The sequence below is a fragment of the Rattus rattus genome, chromosome 5 (genome assembly GCF_011064425.1).
Source record: "Rattus rattus isolate New Zealand chromosome 5, Rrattus_CSIRO_v1, whole genome shotgun sequence".
NCBI classification, from domain to species: domain Eukaryota; kingdom Metazoa; phylum Chordata; class Mammalia; order Rodentia; family Muridae; genus Rattus; species Rattus rattus.
The window spans coordinates 115,174,176-115,191,649 of record NC_046158.1 but is presented as its reverse complement, the minus strand read 5'-3'; the positions used below and the strand labels follow the sequence as shown (position 1 = coordinate 115,191,649).

At 43.0% G+C, this 17,474-nt stretch overlaps 1 pseudogene; it reads right to left on the bottom strand.

The window, feature by feature from the left end:
• Positions 1-15,284: 15,284 nt before the first annotated feature.
• LOC116900652 lies at positions 15,285-17,264 on the bottom strand (annotated as a pseudogene).
• Between the last annotated feature and the right edge of the window lie 210 nt (positions 17,265-17,474).

The window sequence follows — 17,474 nt, the reverse complement described above, 5'->3', positions numbered from 1 at the left end:
TTATAATCTTGAAAAGTTTTAAGAATTTTATTCAGAGAAAGGAAGGAAAGAAGGAAGGAAGGAAGGAAGGAAGGAAGGGAAGGAAAAAAGGAAGGAAGGAAGGAAGGAAGGAGGAAGGAAGGAAGGAAGGAAGGAAGGAAGGAGGCTGAATAAGTCACGAGGAGCAAGGCAGTAATCAGCATTTCTCCCTGGTTTCTGCTTCAGTTTCTGCCTCTATCTTCCTGTCTGGCTTGAGCTCCTGTCCAGACTTTCTTTAGTGTGACCAGAGGGTTGTTGTAAGATAAGAGAAAGCCTTTCTTCCCCAAATTGCATGTCATTGCAATGTTTTATCACATCACTAGAATCCCTAAGTAAAGGAGATTAAATTGGTACCAGGACAAAGGGGATTGTTGTGTCAGACCATGTGGTTCTGTGTGAACTGGGGTAGAATTTGAACTTTGGGCTGGAAAATCCATTTGAGTTCTCCAAGTGCTCGATAGGACTGTTGATGATAATGAAACTGGCAAGGTGTGAAAACGCTTGAGAGTCCTTTAAAGACTCTACTGGGGCCACTTAATGTTTTGAATTAAGAGTCTGTGGTTCTGGCAGCTGGCAAATATGTTGCGGTGAACAAGAAAGCAGAACTACTAAAGTGAAACTTTTACTGGGACCAAACTGATCAGGTGGTCTGAAGAATCAGCTGTGATTAAGACGAGACCAGCATCACTGAGGTGAAATCTTTGAGAGAATTTCCTCAGGAACAGCACACCAAAGCTGTGGTAGGGGGACAAAGTTGTACCATGTGCTGGGAGCAGCAGAACTTTATAATTGTAAAAGTCACCCATGGCACCGGACTCAAGAGCATGAAGGGGTTGTGGAGAACACTTGGTGTTTGGCGCTATGAAAATCTGGGAGAGAACATTGCTTAAGTTATAGCCTCAGTTACAGCTGCAGCCCCAGGGCTGAAGGGGTCATGGTGAGAAATCGAGGCTTGGCATCATACAGCAGGGTCAGAGTCCCCGAAGAGATCCACACGGGTAAGGGTGCAGCCCCATTGTATAGTGCGGATCCCAGAATTTTGGATATGCCAGTATCATGGGGTGACCAGTAAGGTCAGCAGGAGCTGTAGAATGATACTAGTCTGAAACTATTAGATGTGCTATGTGACCTGTGGATGATGAAGAAGTGGGGTTGGGAAGGTCTTTTGGAGTCCAGAGGGTTGGGAGTGAACACCAGATGCCCAGTTCTGACCATTTTACATGGTCAGACTTTGTTTTTGCCTTGATTTGATTATAAGACTGCCCTGGCTTCTTTTTTAAAAATTTCTTTGGAGTCCACAGTTAAGAGACATTGTACAGAGAGGCTTATGATATTTTATAGAGGCTTAGAACTTCAACGAGACTTTGGATGTTTTAAAGAGATTGACCTTTTGAAGTGTTTGAAGTTTTACAAACTGCAGTACTTTTAAAAGGAGGAAAGTGTTTCATATTGAGCTATTGATATTAATATAAGAAAATAGTAGAATAAGGTTTAATAGTATTGTAGTGGCATGCTACATCGACAAGGGTCAATTGTCCTGATTTTCTTCTTGTCAACTTGACTCAAGCTAGAAGCTAGAGTCATTTAGGAAGAGGGTCCCTCAGTTGAGAAAATATGCCCACCAAGTTGGCCTGTAAACAAATCTCTGGAGTATTCTCTTGATTATTGGTTGATATAGAGGGGCCCAGTTCACTGTGTGTACAGTGTCACTTGTGAGAAGGTGGCCCTGAATTGTATAAAAAGGCAGACTGAACAAGTTATGAAAAACAAACCATAACCTGTCCTTCTCCATGGGTCTTGCCTCCATTCCTGCCTCCAAATTTCCCCCTTGAGCTCCTGCCCTGACTTCCCTCAATGAGGGGCTATGGCATGGAAATGTAAGCAAAACAAATGCTTTCCTCCCCAAGTTGCTTTTAGCCCTGTAATTTATCACAGCAACAGAAACCCTAAGACTCTGAAAAGAAGTCAAAACAGTGCACCATGTCCCATAAATGAAGTGGGATTCATCGAGAACTATCTTGTAATGGCTACGTTATAGATACTGAGTCCATATACTACTGACACGTGGCTTTGAGCTCAGCACCATCCTCACTCCTCTGTACCCAAGTCACTATGCTTCAAGATTCAGTTTCCCAAGATGTGAACTGTACTGGTCTCCCCTATGCTACAATGTGGGCCACTCAGGCTAACTTCAGTGAGGATAGATACAATAAGCTTCAGTCTGTGGAAAACAGGATAACGGAGAGACTCTGTCTGTCAGTAAGGATGCTTCTCCAAGAAGTTAAATGCTGTGAGGGCCATCTAGGAAATTGATTTCCTCAGGAAATAGTCTAGAAAGCTGATTTATGAAGACAGAATTATATTGAGCACCCTGACTCCTCTGAACTTCTCCCGGAGGCTCAAAAGACAAGCCCATGGAGGGAGGGGAAAGATTGTGATATGCCACACTGTTTTTAGTCAACACGTTTTTGTTTCTGAGCCTAAGAACTGCAGTCTTCTCTATGTTCAACTGTCATTAAGAGATCAATTCCCCAAACTCCCGATTCTGCCATGACTTTTTGTTACTGGTGGTCAGGGTCTAGGCCAGGTATTTCTAGATTCTTGGCATCTTTTTATTTTTAATTAATCATTTTTTTACATTTCAAATGTTATTCCCTTCCCTATCTCTCCTCTATGGACCCCCCACCCCATCTCCCACCCCTCTGCCTTGAAGAGAGTGCCCACACTCACCCATCCACTCCCCTCTTCTCCCTTCTAGCATCTCTTCTCTCTGGGGCATCAAACCTCCACAAGACCAAGTACTCCCCCCTCCTACTGATGCCAGATGAGGCAGTCCTAGCAGGAGCCATGGACCAACCCATATATACTCTTTGGTAGGTGGTTTAGTCCCTGGGAGCTCTGAGGGGTCTGATAACTCTTGTTCTTTCTATGGGGTTGCAATCCCCTTCAGCCCTTCCCCTGGGCTTAGTCCAATGGTTGGCTGTGAGTATCTGCATATGTCTTAGTCAGGTGCTGACAGAGCCTCTCAGAGGACAGCCATACCAAGCCCATGTCTACAAGAACATCTTGGCATCAGCAGTAGCGTTAGGGTTTGGTATCTGTGGATGGAATGAATTGCAGGGTGGGGTGGTCTCTGGATGGTCTTCTTGGCATCTTATCCAAAGAATTTTTAAGGGTCCATTATTCATTGAAGAATGACAACCTGGACTCAAATAGTATGCAAAAGCAGAGAGTGTTTTATTCTGCAGAAGTCCAGCATGTTGGGGTCTACCATCTACTGAGATGGAGCCTCCCCTGTCCCGCTACCCCCCCCCCATGAATTTGCAGGCCCCATTTAAAGCACATTAGGGGAAATCCAGGGAGGCATAGGTGATCACTGTCTTAATCTATTGGCTTTATCTCTAGGAATATTTCTGAACCATTACTGGGGAGTGGGAGGCTGGAAACTGTTGCTGAGGAAACTGTTGCTGACCCATTGACCTTGCCTCAGGCCAGGTGGCTTCTGATGGCAGGGCAGTTTCAGTTTGGCTGCCTGAGGCCTGGGTTGTTTTATGTTTTTTTTTTTTCCCCCCCAGTAACTGATATGCCTGGACTTGCCTGGACTTGGAAACAGAGATTTAGGCCTAGTCTCCTGAACTGCCAATTTGGAGCCTGTCACGGAGTCAGCCTGTCTTAATTGAAGATAGAGGCACACAGATTGGCAAAAGAAGCAAGAAAACGTAATTCAGAGCAAAGTGATAGTGTAAATTACAAAGGGATACACTGGTCAGATTGACAGGTGGCCACAAGAGTGAGATCACTTAAGGGCCCTGACACTTTCTTTATAGCACTTTCTTTTATGAGTTTCAGTAGAAAAAAAAATGGCATGGATACTATTTTGGTGGTCCTCCATTTTGATTGATAGTATAATGATTAGGTCATATAATCCCCTGTCCTACGTGCTCATGGGTCTTTCCATAATGCACCTGATTTTAACTATATGTACACCCAATATGCATAGGCATAAGATGGTAAGTAGGAGAATTTCCCTAAACGTAAGGTATAGAACACAATTTCCCTCATAGGGAGCTTCCTAAGCATCCTCAGTCCTTCTGTCCCTCATAAAGGGATAAGTTGGGTATATACTTAAACAGAAACCACTTACATTTATTTGTTATTAGGGTTAGAGAAATTCATACTTACATTTAGAGATGGAAGTACCTGTAGCCTGATTCAGATTAGAGGACCAAGTTGCTTGCACATTGTTTGGAGAGTGTGTGCATTGTGTGTGCATGACACATTTAAGTGAGGCACTGGGCTGTGTTACAAGAGGGGGCTTGGTGTGCAAGAACCTCAAACCAGGATATTAAACTGATGCTGTGCTGGCCTGTCTAACTTTCTTCTTTTGCTGGTATTTTGAATACAGTGGAAATGGCATGACTATTCTGTGAGGGTTCAGTGGATCAAATACTCCCATTTTCTTATATATTAAGCTACATAGGTCAGTCATCTTTCAATAGAATGAGAAACACCTTGTACCACACTAGAGTGAACCAGCCATGAGATATAACTGAGACCACTTTAGTCTAGCCACATCCCCATAGATGGGGCCTGTCAGTCAGTCAGCACCAAGCTGTGGAAGCCTGAATCAATCAAGTGGAGATCAGTAGAATCCCCAGTTGAGTCAACAGAATTGCTAATTTATAGACTGTGAGCTTACACATTTGTCATTTTAACCACTACATTTTGAGATGGTTCGTTTAGCATAATAGGTCATCGAAGAAATCAAGAAACAAAAGTTTTTAGAGCATTGGTTTCCTTTTTTTTAAAATGTGTTTTCACCGTGAAGATCACTTCCTTCCATCAAATGAATTCCCTGAGAGTTTTCAGCTTTCTTGTTCACCAGTAAAAACTACTACCACTACCACCACCAACAAAACAACACCCCTCCCCAAACAAACAAAACAAAAGATAATAGTGTAAATATTTTGGCTGGGTGTTAGAGAGGTCAATAGGAAAAGGGGCACAGATGAGAGATGTAGTATTAACAGGCAAAGCTATTTATCAGCCCGGGTCAAGCACAAACAGGAACAAAGTGCTAAGATCCAAAGACAAGTGGATCTGAACTGACTTAAGTCTCTTTAGCACTCTTGCTCTGTGGCTCCTACCGCAATGCTACATTGTTACAAGAGTCTCTGCAAGCTTGGTGATAATTCCTTCAATTCTTTCTTCTGAGCTCACTGATTTCCGCCTGTGCATAGATTAAAATGGAAAGTGAGGCTGTCTCCACCTGTGCTGCCAGAAACCTTCCAGGAAACTCCCCAATCAGAACACTCAATCAAGCCTGTCCGTGAAGTCTGTCTATACACAGTGGCAGCATCAGCAGGTGGCATAAGTGGCGTCTCCCACTGAGGAGACCACAAACACAGACATCTGTTGCCAACTGCTTGGAAGAAAGCTGCACATACTGCCTCAGAGGGGTGTTCTTGAGAGCTACCCATATGCCAGGGTCTTGGCTCTGTTTTCAATCTAAGAATAATTTGCTAAATTACTCAGGATATACCATATGCAAGAATGCAAAGTCCTCCCCACCCTCAGTCTCTTTGATGATTCTGCTTCTAACTCCCAACTAGAAGGCTCTGAGCTCTCTCTCTCTCTCTCTCTCTCTCTCTCTCTCTCTCTCTCTCTCTCTCTCTCTCTCTCTCTCTCCTCTCTCTCTCTTCCTCTTCTCTCTCTCTCTCTCTCTCTCTCTCTCTCTCTCTCTCTCTCTCTCTCTCTCTCTCTCGTAAAAAAAAAAACCCTTCTGCAAAACAAACCTTTATCCAGTGAGCTGCATGCCCTGTTTCTAAGCCAAATTTCTAAAGTACATTCTCTCCAATCATGATGGCAAGGTCTCAACTTCCTCACGTGGAAAGATAATGGCTACCAGGAAAATACTACCTAGATCCAGCAGTACTTAGAGAATTAAGTATGCTGAAGAATGAGAAAGCAGAAAAGAGTGGAGAACTGTGTGGTAATGAGACTTTATGGCAATCGTTTCCCAAAGACATTTTCTTCCTCCAGCCTCCCCCTCCTTCCCAATCTCTATTAATCACTCTTCTGCATTTGGGGCAAAACATTCCTTTTTAACTTCTTCATATGAAACAGAACACTATCACTTGCCTTCCGTGTCTGACTTATGGGTTATTTCACTTAACATGGCATGCCTCTACTTTGATCTGTTTTGCTTTAATTCATTCTTCTTCATGGCTGAATAATTTCCATCATGTCTGTGTCCATTTTCTTTATTCACTCATTGATAGGTTGGTCCTGTATTTTAGCTATTGTCAATAGACCACAATGGTCAATAGACAAATAGAACACGACAGCAGGTTTCTGTTCTTCTCGATGCACCTGTTTTGATCTGTGATTTGGTCTGTCCCTTGACAGTCCACCAGGATACTGGTTAACGAATGACAAGCCTCACCTGTGCCACCATGGCCCATTCCACTACAAAACCTTGCAAATTAAGTTGAACATGCATTCATTAAGCATACAACTGGCCAGTTAGCCTTAGAGATCTTTGGCCTAGAAACTTGGGGATGACTCTCAATTGCTATTCCTTTGGGGTCTAAATAGACTTCAACCAAGTCTGTCATAATAGAATGAGTCAGTAAGGAAGAGAGGAAGAGGAGAAGGTGAGATGGATATAAGCATGGGCAAGCTGTAGGAAGGTGTGTGTGTGTGCGCGCGCGCATGCACGGGTGTGTGTTCACTGCTCCACCACTGAACGTCACTCCCAGCCCCTGTCCTTGACTGAGAACATTATCTCACTAGCCCTTTGACCAGGCCTTCAGAGTCTCTTCTTGTCAATATCATGGTGCAAATTTGGCTCACTCCCTCTGACAACTAGGGAGATAGGAATCGATTTTCTGAGGTTTTCCTAAAACACCCATTTCTCCAGCAGCCCATAGAAGTTCGTTCTCTTACAAGATACTTATTTATTCTGACAGCTACAGCAGAAATGCAAGGAAATTTGCTCTTTCTCTTAATAGATACCTAGTTATGCTAACAGTTAAAGCAGAAATGAAAGAAAGTGAGCCCTAGCCTTGGACTTCCCATCTAGAAGCCATGCCACCATAAACAAGGATCGCCTTGGCACCCAGCCCCATGCATGTTAGAAGGAATAGGCCACATGTTCCTGATGGCATAGCAGTCAGTTGTCCTGAGCTGGGATGGCCAAGGGCAGGAATGGCCAGGAAAACCTGGCCTCTTTTTATTTCATTAGCTTGAATTCCTTCCCCATCAGACCTCTTGCACCAAATGCAAACGACCAGTTATTTGGGCCGATTGTTTCTGCCTGTTGTTTTGTTTTTGTTCTTGTTCTGTGCAAAAACTGGGGCCCGCAGAGGAGGGAAGCTACAGCAAGGGAATTACATAATTCAGAGGCTTCCGGAAGAGTTGATGGAGTTACATAGCTCTCTCCTAATTATTTCCCTCTTGGGCTCCAATTACATGGTAGAAACTTTCGGGCACTCCACCAATTCATCATCTTCGAATTCCCATGGATTATGGAAACCAAAGGGCCTGAACCCAAAGCTTAACATTGTTCTAGTGCCAGCAGAAGGCTTAAAAGATTAGATCCGAGGAGGAGGCAGGAGCGGATAGTTTCTGCCTTAAGCAGGCAAACAACAGCCTAAAATTTGGCTGGTAGTCTCCTGCTGGGAATTCTCCCTTTGCTCATCACTGTCAGAGGACCAATAGAATTTTTCTTCTTACAGAAAGCATCAGGGACTCTTCAGAGAAGGCAAGGACCACTGCTGAACAAAATTACTATTTCTCTTTATATTGGCATGGCTGCTTTGTGTTAATATTTTTATTTTGTTTTGTTTATGGTGCTCATTTTCTTCTTTTCTGAGTTTCCCTCCACTACACCCTGCACTAGGGATTCTCTTCAAGGTCTTGTGCACTTTAAGTGAGCACCGCTATGCAGGAGCTGTGTCCCCAGCTTTTACCCTCTTTTGATATGTTGCTGGAGGGTTTGGGAGAAGCTAACCCATTGCCTCTCAAAGTGAAGGTCACGAACACTTTGTATGATAACAGAGCAATTGTATATTTCAGCTTCTTCTTACTCAGTGCTTATCAAGGCTATACTGTATGTTCAGGTGCTCTCTCTGGTCAGAGTGACAGTGCATGACACAGTCCAAGACGATAGCTGATGAGTGTTTAGGAAAATCGCAGGGACGTGGCTAGTCTTGAAAACCTTCGGAAACCCCCAGAGAACTCCCTCATAAGTGTTTACCTCACTCTTATCAATGGTATGTGGCTGTGCTCATGTGTCGAGAGGCCAAGGTTATTTTGTTTGTCTTTCATTCAGGATGAATTTCCTCTCACATAACTGATTGGGCACCTACTTACTTGACTTTTTTTTTTTTAATAACTGGATGAATCTGTGGAGAAGCCACCGTGTATCAGTTCTGCCTTGCCCTTTCTTTAGGCTACATTTTTAGTATCTAACCGTTACCATGCTGCCTAGGAACCACCATTGTTTCAAGCACAAAGTTCTTATTTTTCACAACCTGAAAGGAGTTTGGAGTTTGGAGTTTGAGGCTGTAGCCACGGTTGTGTGCAGAAAAGACACCCAAGAGGCAAGGTCTCCTCTCCTGCCCCAACCCCCACCTACCTGCTCACAAGGGCCCAAGGTTGCCTCTTTCTCAGCTGCTTCTACTGAGTGGAGAAGACTAGGGGCTTCTAAGACCTTCGTTTTCTACCTCTCCCATCTACCTCATCCTTCTGGCTTCAAACCTGTACTACCTCATGCTGTCCTCAGCTGAGCACGAGGAAGACTAGAAATGCAGTCGTCTTCATTTGTTCATTCAAGCTAGGTGAGTCGCAGCCCATCCTGCAATAGGACTCAGTTAGCACAGTACTGACAAATGATTGTTTGGACATGTAGAAGGAGACTAATTAGGTGACAGGCTAATTTAAGGGCCGCAAAAGGACATGAGGGTAGAAAGCATCAAAGAGTTCCCTGGCATTGGCACGCTATTTGGAAAGTGAGGAAGTACATTGAGGTTCACAAGGATTTGGGAAATGGACAACAGAGGCAGATTCTCAAACAGACAGCTTGAAACTTTCCAGTCCAGCCGGCAAGCAGATCCTCAAACTGCTTCTCACTGCCCAGATAAAAATGAACCAGAAGAACAGCTTGTGGCTTTAAACTGGCTGCAGAGCTAAAGGGTAAAGTGATGACAGTAAAAACAATCGTTGTGCCTTCCTGACCAAAGCCACCAAAAGCTAACTGATAAATATGGTTGGCTATCTCCTTCCTCCAACATCTCAAACTGGCCAGCTCCGACAGTCTTTAACTGACTGCAGAGTTGCACCACCAGAATAGGATGCAGTTAATTATTTCTTCCTATCATACTTGATAAGTGGGGGTGTGGTTTTGTGCTATTCCAGGGAAAACACGCTTTTTAGACCCACTCCTGTAAAAGCCTTAGTTGATGAATTCCACGAAACCTGGTGTTTGTTCTTTCCCAGTTTGTTCCTTTGGCCTTTTTAGCAACCTTGTGACCTTCCTCTGAATTCTGGTTTCATCAAAACTCTCTAAACTCTTTTTTTTTTCTTTTTAATTTCCCATGTGGCTCTTTGGGAAGATACTGCAGGAGAGGCATCTTTGACCTTGGCTATTTTACCTGAGGTTCAAGGTGATTGTCCATTTCTCCAGCACTGGACTATACTCAGATTTTGAACTTCATGTCTGTCCAGTGAGGGATAGGGAAATAACAAATTACTTTACTTATTATGAACTATTGGTAGTTTTCCAAATATGTTTTTGGAATCATACTTCACCCCTTTTAAGGGAGAAAAGTTTCACTTTCTAATACAGGACAATAAACCTGTATCTATCTTTTAGGGGGAAATGTTACTTGGTAGACTGTGGGAGATAGTCCAGTGGTTTAGAGTGCTTGTTTCTCTTCCAGAGGACGCTAGGGGCTCAGAACTGTACAAGCACCTATAATTCCAGCTCTAGCCACCCTCCTCTGGACTTTGAATGTACCACACACATGTGGCAGCCCCTCTACACATATACATGCATGTGCATAGGTGTGCTCACACATGCACACACATACACCACACAAATTAAAACTTTTAAAAGTGTAATTCAGTGCATTTCTCTCTCTCTCTCCTACAGCTCATCATACAAAAGGGGCATTTCTTTTATTTTAAAAGAACATAGCATTCTAAGGTTTTTGTTGTGTGCATAACTACCTAGCTTTTCAGAATCTTTGCCTAAATGCATTAATACATATAAATTCAACTACTAAAAATGGTCTCATTTTTTAGTTCTGACACTTTCAGGACAAAGAAGAGTACCATAGTGCTCATCTAACCATGACCCACACTCAAGCCAAGCCTGACTTATTTATTTCTTTAGGAAAACATTTCCCCTTCGCATCTGTATTGGTAGGAATGAACTTGGTTGTTTGAGTCTCCTAACATGGTGACATCAGTTCCTTCGTAAAGTTGAAATTTTCATAGACTTCTTGAATATACATATATCATGGTGTTCGCTTACCTGATTAAATCTCAATATATTATTAAGTTCATGGTGAGGTCATTTTGAAGTCAATGCCAGGCATCATGTCAAGATATGGCCACCCATTGTGATATGCATCTACAAACACCACACTGTGGGTATTAACTTCCGTAGCATAATGCCAATAATTTTTTTGAATATAATAGCCATCACATAGTTAAAGACTTGCACTATGGGGCTTTTGTATATTGTTTCACTTGACCATGCTTATGTGGAGAGACAGACGGTCAGTAGATTGAGTTCTTTAAAGATAGATCTGTATGTGACTACCGCTCTGAACCGCAGCTGAGAGGTGGCCAGGCTGCACCTTAAGGTTGTGACTGGGAAATGGAAACAGCATTAGCAGTTTCTCCAGGCTGCCAAGCTGCTTCTCCGACACACTCGTAGTGAGGGTGATCTCATGCTTCTTACATAACCCTAGGTTGTGTAATGCTGCTCCTTCAACGCTGTGAGACGAGCTCAGGTACCAGGATACACGCTCAAGGGACGGCTGTCACTCAAGGGACGGCTGTCAGTCTGTATCACGTGCCCAGTGTGTGTCTGGCAACAACCGACCTATCACTTACTGAATGTGAACATCCTCGAATTTAGGTTTTATGTAATGTGGACCAACCATCTCTGTGTAAAGCTAAAAGATTCCAAATTACAGGGGCTGTATCATGTAGCAAATGCGTAGAACAAATAGCGGAGGGGAGGGAACTTGCACACCTTATTTTTATAGCTGATCCTGAAGATATGGGGATTTCTGGGGGACTAAAATGAGTCAGGAGCTTGGAGTCACCTCCAAGATGGACTGGGAAATTGGGCAGGCCTTATGACGGTAGACTAAACCCGTGGACTAGGAATGGTGGCTGCTGTGCAGACCAGACACAGCAGGGCTTTCATGTTAACGGAGACTATTTGTTCTTCCCACGTTGATGTCTCGTGGTGTCTTCATTCTGCTGCCTGGAATGTTTTTTCTTCTACCTTTACTATAATTAAAAGAAGAATCTCCAGTATGCATATCTTGGCTGGACTTCTATTTCATATTCTATAAAATTTCAGGGGGAAATTCAGTTTGCCAGAGATAGGCTTTTCCCCACTTGTTCATGCTTTGTCCAGTAAACTACAGAGAGAAGGTAGGAAAGGGCTCTATAGATGGTGTTTGAGTTAGAGAACAGTTGGTATAGAACTAATATTCAAGTGTGGAGAGACTCTCCAAAAAAGCCTGTCATATCCCAGTCAACACCCACAACAACATCCTATAAGGAGGATAACTTTAGCACCATTTTACTAAAAGATTAGTCATGGCTCAGAAACTTTTGCCTAAAATGATACCTCTGGATGGATTTTGTTGTTATTTTTAAAATGCAGTGTTTATTAATTCTTTAAGACTTTCATATAGCAATAGTTTATATTTTCATCTTATTTACTTCAACTCTGGCCCTAGCTCCTGCCAGGTTAGTCCTCCACCTTGTCCTACTTTATGCGCTCTCAGTTTGAAAAAAGAACTGACCAAGACCAAGTTTCTGCTGCCTGTATATTCATGGGTACTGGGCCAAACACCAGAGTCACAGCTTGCCAGGGGTCACTCTTTAAAGAAGAGGGACTCTCTGAGATAGTCCCCATCTAATGTCCTTAGCTCCTCAGCTGGTGGGGGGCAGGGCTTGTGAGCCCCTCACCGCTTCATGCTACAATGCTAATTGGCTTGATCTTGCACAGGTCTTATGTCGGCCATCTCACCTGCTGTGACTTCATGAGTACAGTGGTCCTGTGGTATCAAGAAAACACTAGTCAGCTCCTGTCCTCTTTGATCCCTGGCTCATTTAACATCCTCTTCCACCATGGTCCCTGAGCCTTAGGAGGAGGAGGTGTTATGTAGATGTGTCATTGGTGGCTGAGCAATCCACCAACACTTCGTCTTTGTAGTCTGATAAACTGGAGGTTCTGCATTAACCCTGGGATAATTCACAAAGGATGATGACAGAACCTGGGTTTGAATGCAGCTCTGTATGAATCCTAAACTCATAATCCAGCCAAGCCCAGCCTACATTCTCACCATCTTAGTAGTAATACATTTCTATTCAGTAACTGTTATGGGGACACGAGAAGTTTCTGTTTTTATAGCATTGATCTGTATAGAAAAAAGGAGAGTAGTTATTTTCATATTTCCATGTGTAGAGAATCAAAATCACTTCAGTCATTAGGTTTCAGCCAAAAGTTTAGGAAAACCTTCTCTGACAGTCCAACGTTGATAGAAACCATGTTGCCTATATCAGCGGCTAGCATACCTTTTATGTAAATGATAATAAATATTTTAGACTTTGTGGCATACAAGGCCTCCATCTAAAGTAATTATTTAACATTGATGCTCTAGTCTAAACCAAGGCGTGTCAATAAAAGTTTATGTGTGAGTACCAAAATTGCAATTTTAAGTGATTTCCACTTTATGAACAGCATTTTTGTTTTGAGGCTTTTCAAACATGCAAAGCCATCCTAGCTCACAGGTCAGATTTCTTCCGTGGGCCATGCAGTTTCCTACCCCATGATATGCATAAAGATATACTGGAAAAACAGTGCCAGACTTTGCTATCATGGAACTGACCAACTAGAGTTAAAAAACAATGAACCATATGGTTAAACCAGAATTTCAAGACTACAGTAGCAACAAAAGATACAAAAGAGAAGATAAAACAGCCCTTGAGTATGTACTGTAAGGGGAGTAAGTGGATCAAGTCTGGGGTGAGACTAGAGAAACTCTCCATCTGTAATCTTCTAGTCTTCCTGCGAGCTCCTCAACAGGAAATCAATATTACTGACTCTTAGCCATGTCGAGCACCCATGGTTATATCTAATCAGTTCAACTGCCTTTGCAGCCAGGGGAATTTACCAAGAGATGAGCCATTCTATTTTTGATCCCAGAGTTCTTTTTTCCACATTTCTAACCAGCTGTCTTTTTTTGTGTACACATCTAGCAGCTTGAGCTTCCCATTCTAATCCTTATTTATTTATTTTTATTGGATACTTTTAATTTGCATTTCAAATGTTAACCCCTTTCCAGGTTTCCTCTCTGGAAACCCCCTATCCCATCCCCCCTTCCCCTGCTTATATGATGGTGCTCCCACACCGACCCACTCCCAAGTCCCCACCTGTTTCCCTACACTGGGGTATTGGTCCTTCACAGGACCAAGGGCCTCTCCTCCCATTCATGTCCGACAAGGCCATCCTTTGCGACATATGCAGATGGAGACTTGGGTACCTCTAAGAGTACTCTTTGGTTGGTTGATAATGTAGTTCTTCCTATAGGGTTGCAAACCTTCAGCTCCTTTAGAACTTTCTCTAATTCCTCCATTGGGGACCCTGTGTTCAGTCCAGTGGTTGTCTGCAAGCATTTGCCTCTGTATTTGTCGGGCTCTGGCAGAGCCTCTCAATCCTTTTTAATCCTCAGTTTCTTTGTTTGTTTTTCAGTTTAGACAACTGGTGTCTCCATAATCAGCTTTCCTCCCCTCATCCAGGAGCACAGCTCTGGTTCAGTTCTAAATTTTCAGTTCTCATTAATCAGAAGAACAGTAGGTAGCCATCCACCAGGAGAGACTCCCTATGGACACTCAAATCCCTAGACTCACAAGTTCTTTATGTAAAATGGAATATTTGCAGAGAGCTAACAGTGTCCTCCCATGTGTGTTAAATCATCTCTAGATTATTTGCAATACCTAATAATGCATAGACACTATGCTATAGCCCATTGTTTAAGGAATAATGATTTTACAAGAATCAATGTGTTCATTACATATATTTTTTTCTGAGCAGTTTAAATTCTCAGCTAACTGAACCTGTAGGTATGGGACTCATGAGATTTCATTCTATTGGTGCTGAAACCATGCCCAGCCCAAACCTCTGGGTCAGAATATCCCAGGAGCGTGACAGGATGCCAGAGGTAATCTCTAAGCATCCAAGCACTTGCTACAGATGTCTCTGAAATGACCCAGACTCCCAGACACATATTTGTAAATGTTGGAAACAGAACCAGAAAAATAAAATCAAAATTTGTCCTGAAAGTGCACTGATGAGGGCTTACAGAACTCCTAGGGTTCCATTACTTTTTTTTTTTTTCTTTTTTCTTTTTTTTTTTTCGAGCTGGGGGCCAAACCCAGGGCCTTTGTTTGCCAAAAATCCCCAACCCCTCCATTATTTCAATGAGGAGGGATGAAAGACCCTTAAGAACTGGTCCCCATTTTGGGGTGTTGCAATTGATTGCAACACTCATGATTTGTGTGCCCACCACCACGTGTAAGGTTCTTGATACAGATACAGAAAGCATTAGGAAGACAATCACTCGAATGCATTTCCACCGTTGTAATTTATAAAATGGCTGAAGCTCTTTGAGAGCCTTCCTTTCTTTCTTTTTTTTTCCCCCTATTTGATCTTTAATTTGGTTTTTCTTTTTTCTTTTCTTTTACTGGATATTTTCTTTATTTACATTTAAAATGTTTTGTTTGATAAGGATGTTTGAAACAAACAAACAAAAGTCACAGAAACCAAAGCATATTACTTCTAAGGGCAAAATCAGTTTGTTTATTTTGTTTATTTGAGCTTTTTCACTGAACTGTCACTTTGAGGAAGGTGGAAAGTAGGTACCATATAAGAAAATCAGCTATCTCTGCTCAATCTGCTGGAGATTCACATCAGGGGCTCCAGAAAGCAGCTCAAGGTAAGCCTATCCAATAGCCTCGACCACCCACGGCCAGCCATTGGTGTGAAGTAGCCCTCATACTAGACCCACCCAAGTCTTCAGATGATTACAGTCCTGCTAACATCTGATTGCAATCACTTCAGAGAATCTCAGAGATACCTTCCAGGCTCTAGAATTAGAAGACTCCGGAGCCACAGCCACATATGATCAGCAAAGCTGCTAGGTCTGGGGAAGAAGTTGTTCCATAGCAGAAACACCAGCAACAATAGGCAGAACTATGTTCATGACAACCTATGAATATTATTATAACCACATTTATAACCACATCAAGGTGGTGGGATCAGTAGTAAAACAATAGTTTTATAGTGTTAAATGCAGTCATGTTAGTTGTGGCTTATTAGTGCCAACATAAGGAGTCAAAGAGAGGAAAAACACAAACATCGAGCTGAGGTCCAATCATGTGGTACTGCTCAATTCTTATGAAGATTTTGGATCCAACTCTCAAATGCTGCTCTTCTCTTTTGAGCATCTAATGGCCTTAGCTGCTTAATACCATCAGCTGGTCTATTTTACTCCTTTTTTTCTTAAGAGTCTCTGCTGTCTACAGGGTGTATTCTTTATAGAAACAAAGTCATTGCCCAGCATCCTCCTTGGTCTTTATCCATAGCAAAAATAAACAGCTGCTCCCTCCAGAGGGTGACAGCAGTCCTGGCGGGGTGGGGTTGGGGTGTCCAGAGGAGATCAAGAACTTGCTGGAAGGCCTTAGTCCTGGTTCCCAGAGTCAGCTGTCATCATCTTCCTCCTCAGACTCTCCCTCAGACTCAGACGCGCTCTCGGGCAGGTCATCGTCCATCTGCTGGAATCTCCCTGACTGGGCATCCCACATGAATTTGATGGTCACTTTGGATTCGGCCATCTCATACCCAAACAGCTTCAGGACACGGGCCTGCTCTGGGGTCAGCACGTCACCCTCCTTGCATACTTCATAGTCAGAAAGCAGGGTCACCACACCTTTCTTGAGGGCAGTGGGCAGACCCAGCTGCCTCAGCTGTGGCTCCATGGAATGAGGGAACTGTTTCAGCGGCCCTGGATCCGCTCACAGTTAAAGTTGCTTTGTTCCCTCCTCGAGCAAAATCCATTTCTGTATACTTTGTGAACCACTCACTCACCTCCTCCTTCATGCGGTTGGTAAAAAGGAGCCCAACTTCGCCTCTCAACTTCTTTTGGACCTGATGTAGGTTGTCTTTGTATTCATCAGATGGGCTTCAGCCCAAGGCCACCATCATCACCTTGTTTTTGCCAAAGAACATCCGACTGTGCTTCCAGGCATTGCGGATGTCCTTCAGCTTGCTGTTTCTCATGTTGGCCATAGAGAAGATGAAGAGGTACTTGTAGGTGTCCACACATTTCCGAAGCTCTTTTTATCAGGTTCTGCTTCAGTTCCAAACCTTTCTTGGCAGTTTTTGTTAAGGAAACTTTCTTGTCTCGCTTGGATTTGAGCACGGCGCTAAAGGAACGCGCAGCGGAAGTTATTTTACTCCTTTAATGAGCCATGAAAACCAAAGTGAGTTTCCTAGCTTCTATCCTCATATAGTCTGTTCAACAAAGAATATTTCACTTCCGGTCACCAGAATGTGTGGTTATTTCTTTTGAGCAGCAACGACTTACCTCTCTACTGTGCACACAGTGGATGTCATACACCTCAGTTCAATTATGATGCTTTCAACTTACTTCAAAGTCTGACTGCAAAGTCTGCCTGGTTTCGTGGACTGAAAACTCAGTCCCACAAGGCTGCCACTAGATCCAGACACCAATTACAACTGGAACAGAAATGATACCCTTTACTGTATAGATCAATGTTATAAACCTAACTTTCTATGCCCTCCTTTTGCACTTAGTTAATTTGCTAGAGAACCCAGGGAAACAGCTTACGTTTATCCATTTATTGATAAAGGATATAACAGAGTGTGAGGTGTGTGGAAGGAGTTCAGAGTTCCCATGCCCTCTCCATCTACCATCTCTCTAGCAATTTAACTTGTTCAACTATCCATAAATTTCCCAAACACTTGGATTTTAGGTAGGCCTCATCACGTAGACATGGCTGACTAAGCAATTGGTCATTATTGATGACCTACACTGTCAGCCCTTCTCCACCCATTGGACATCGGGGGCTCATAAACCTCTAACCATGTCCTGGTATTTGTGTGACAAGTCCTAATCCTG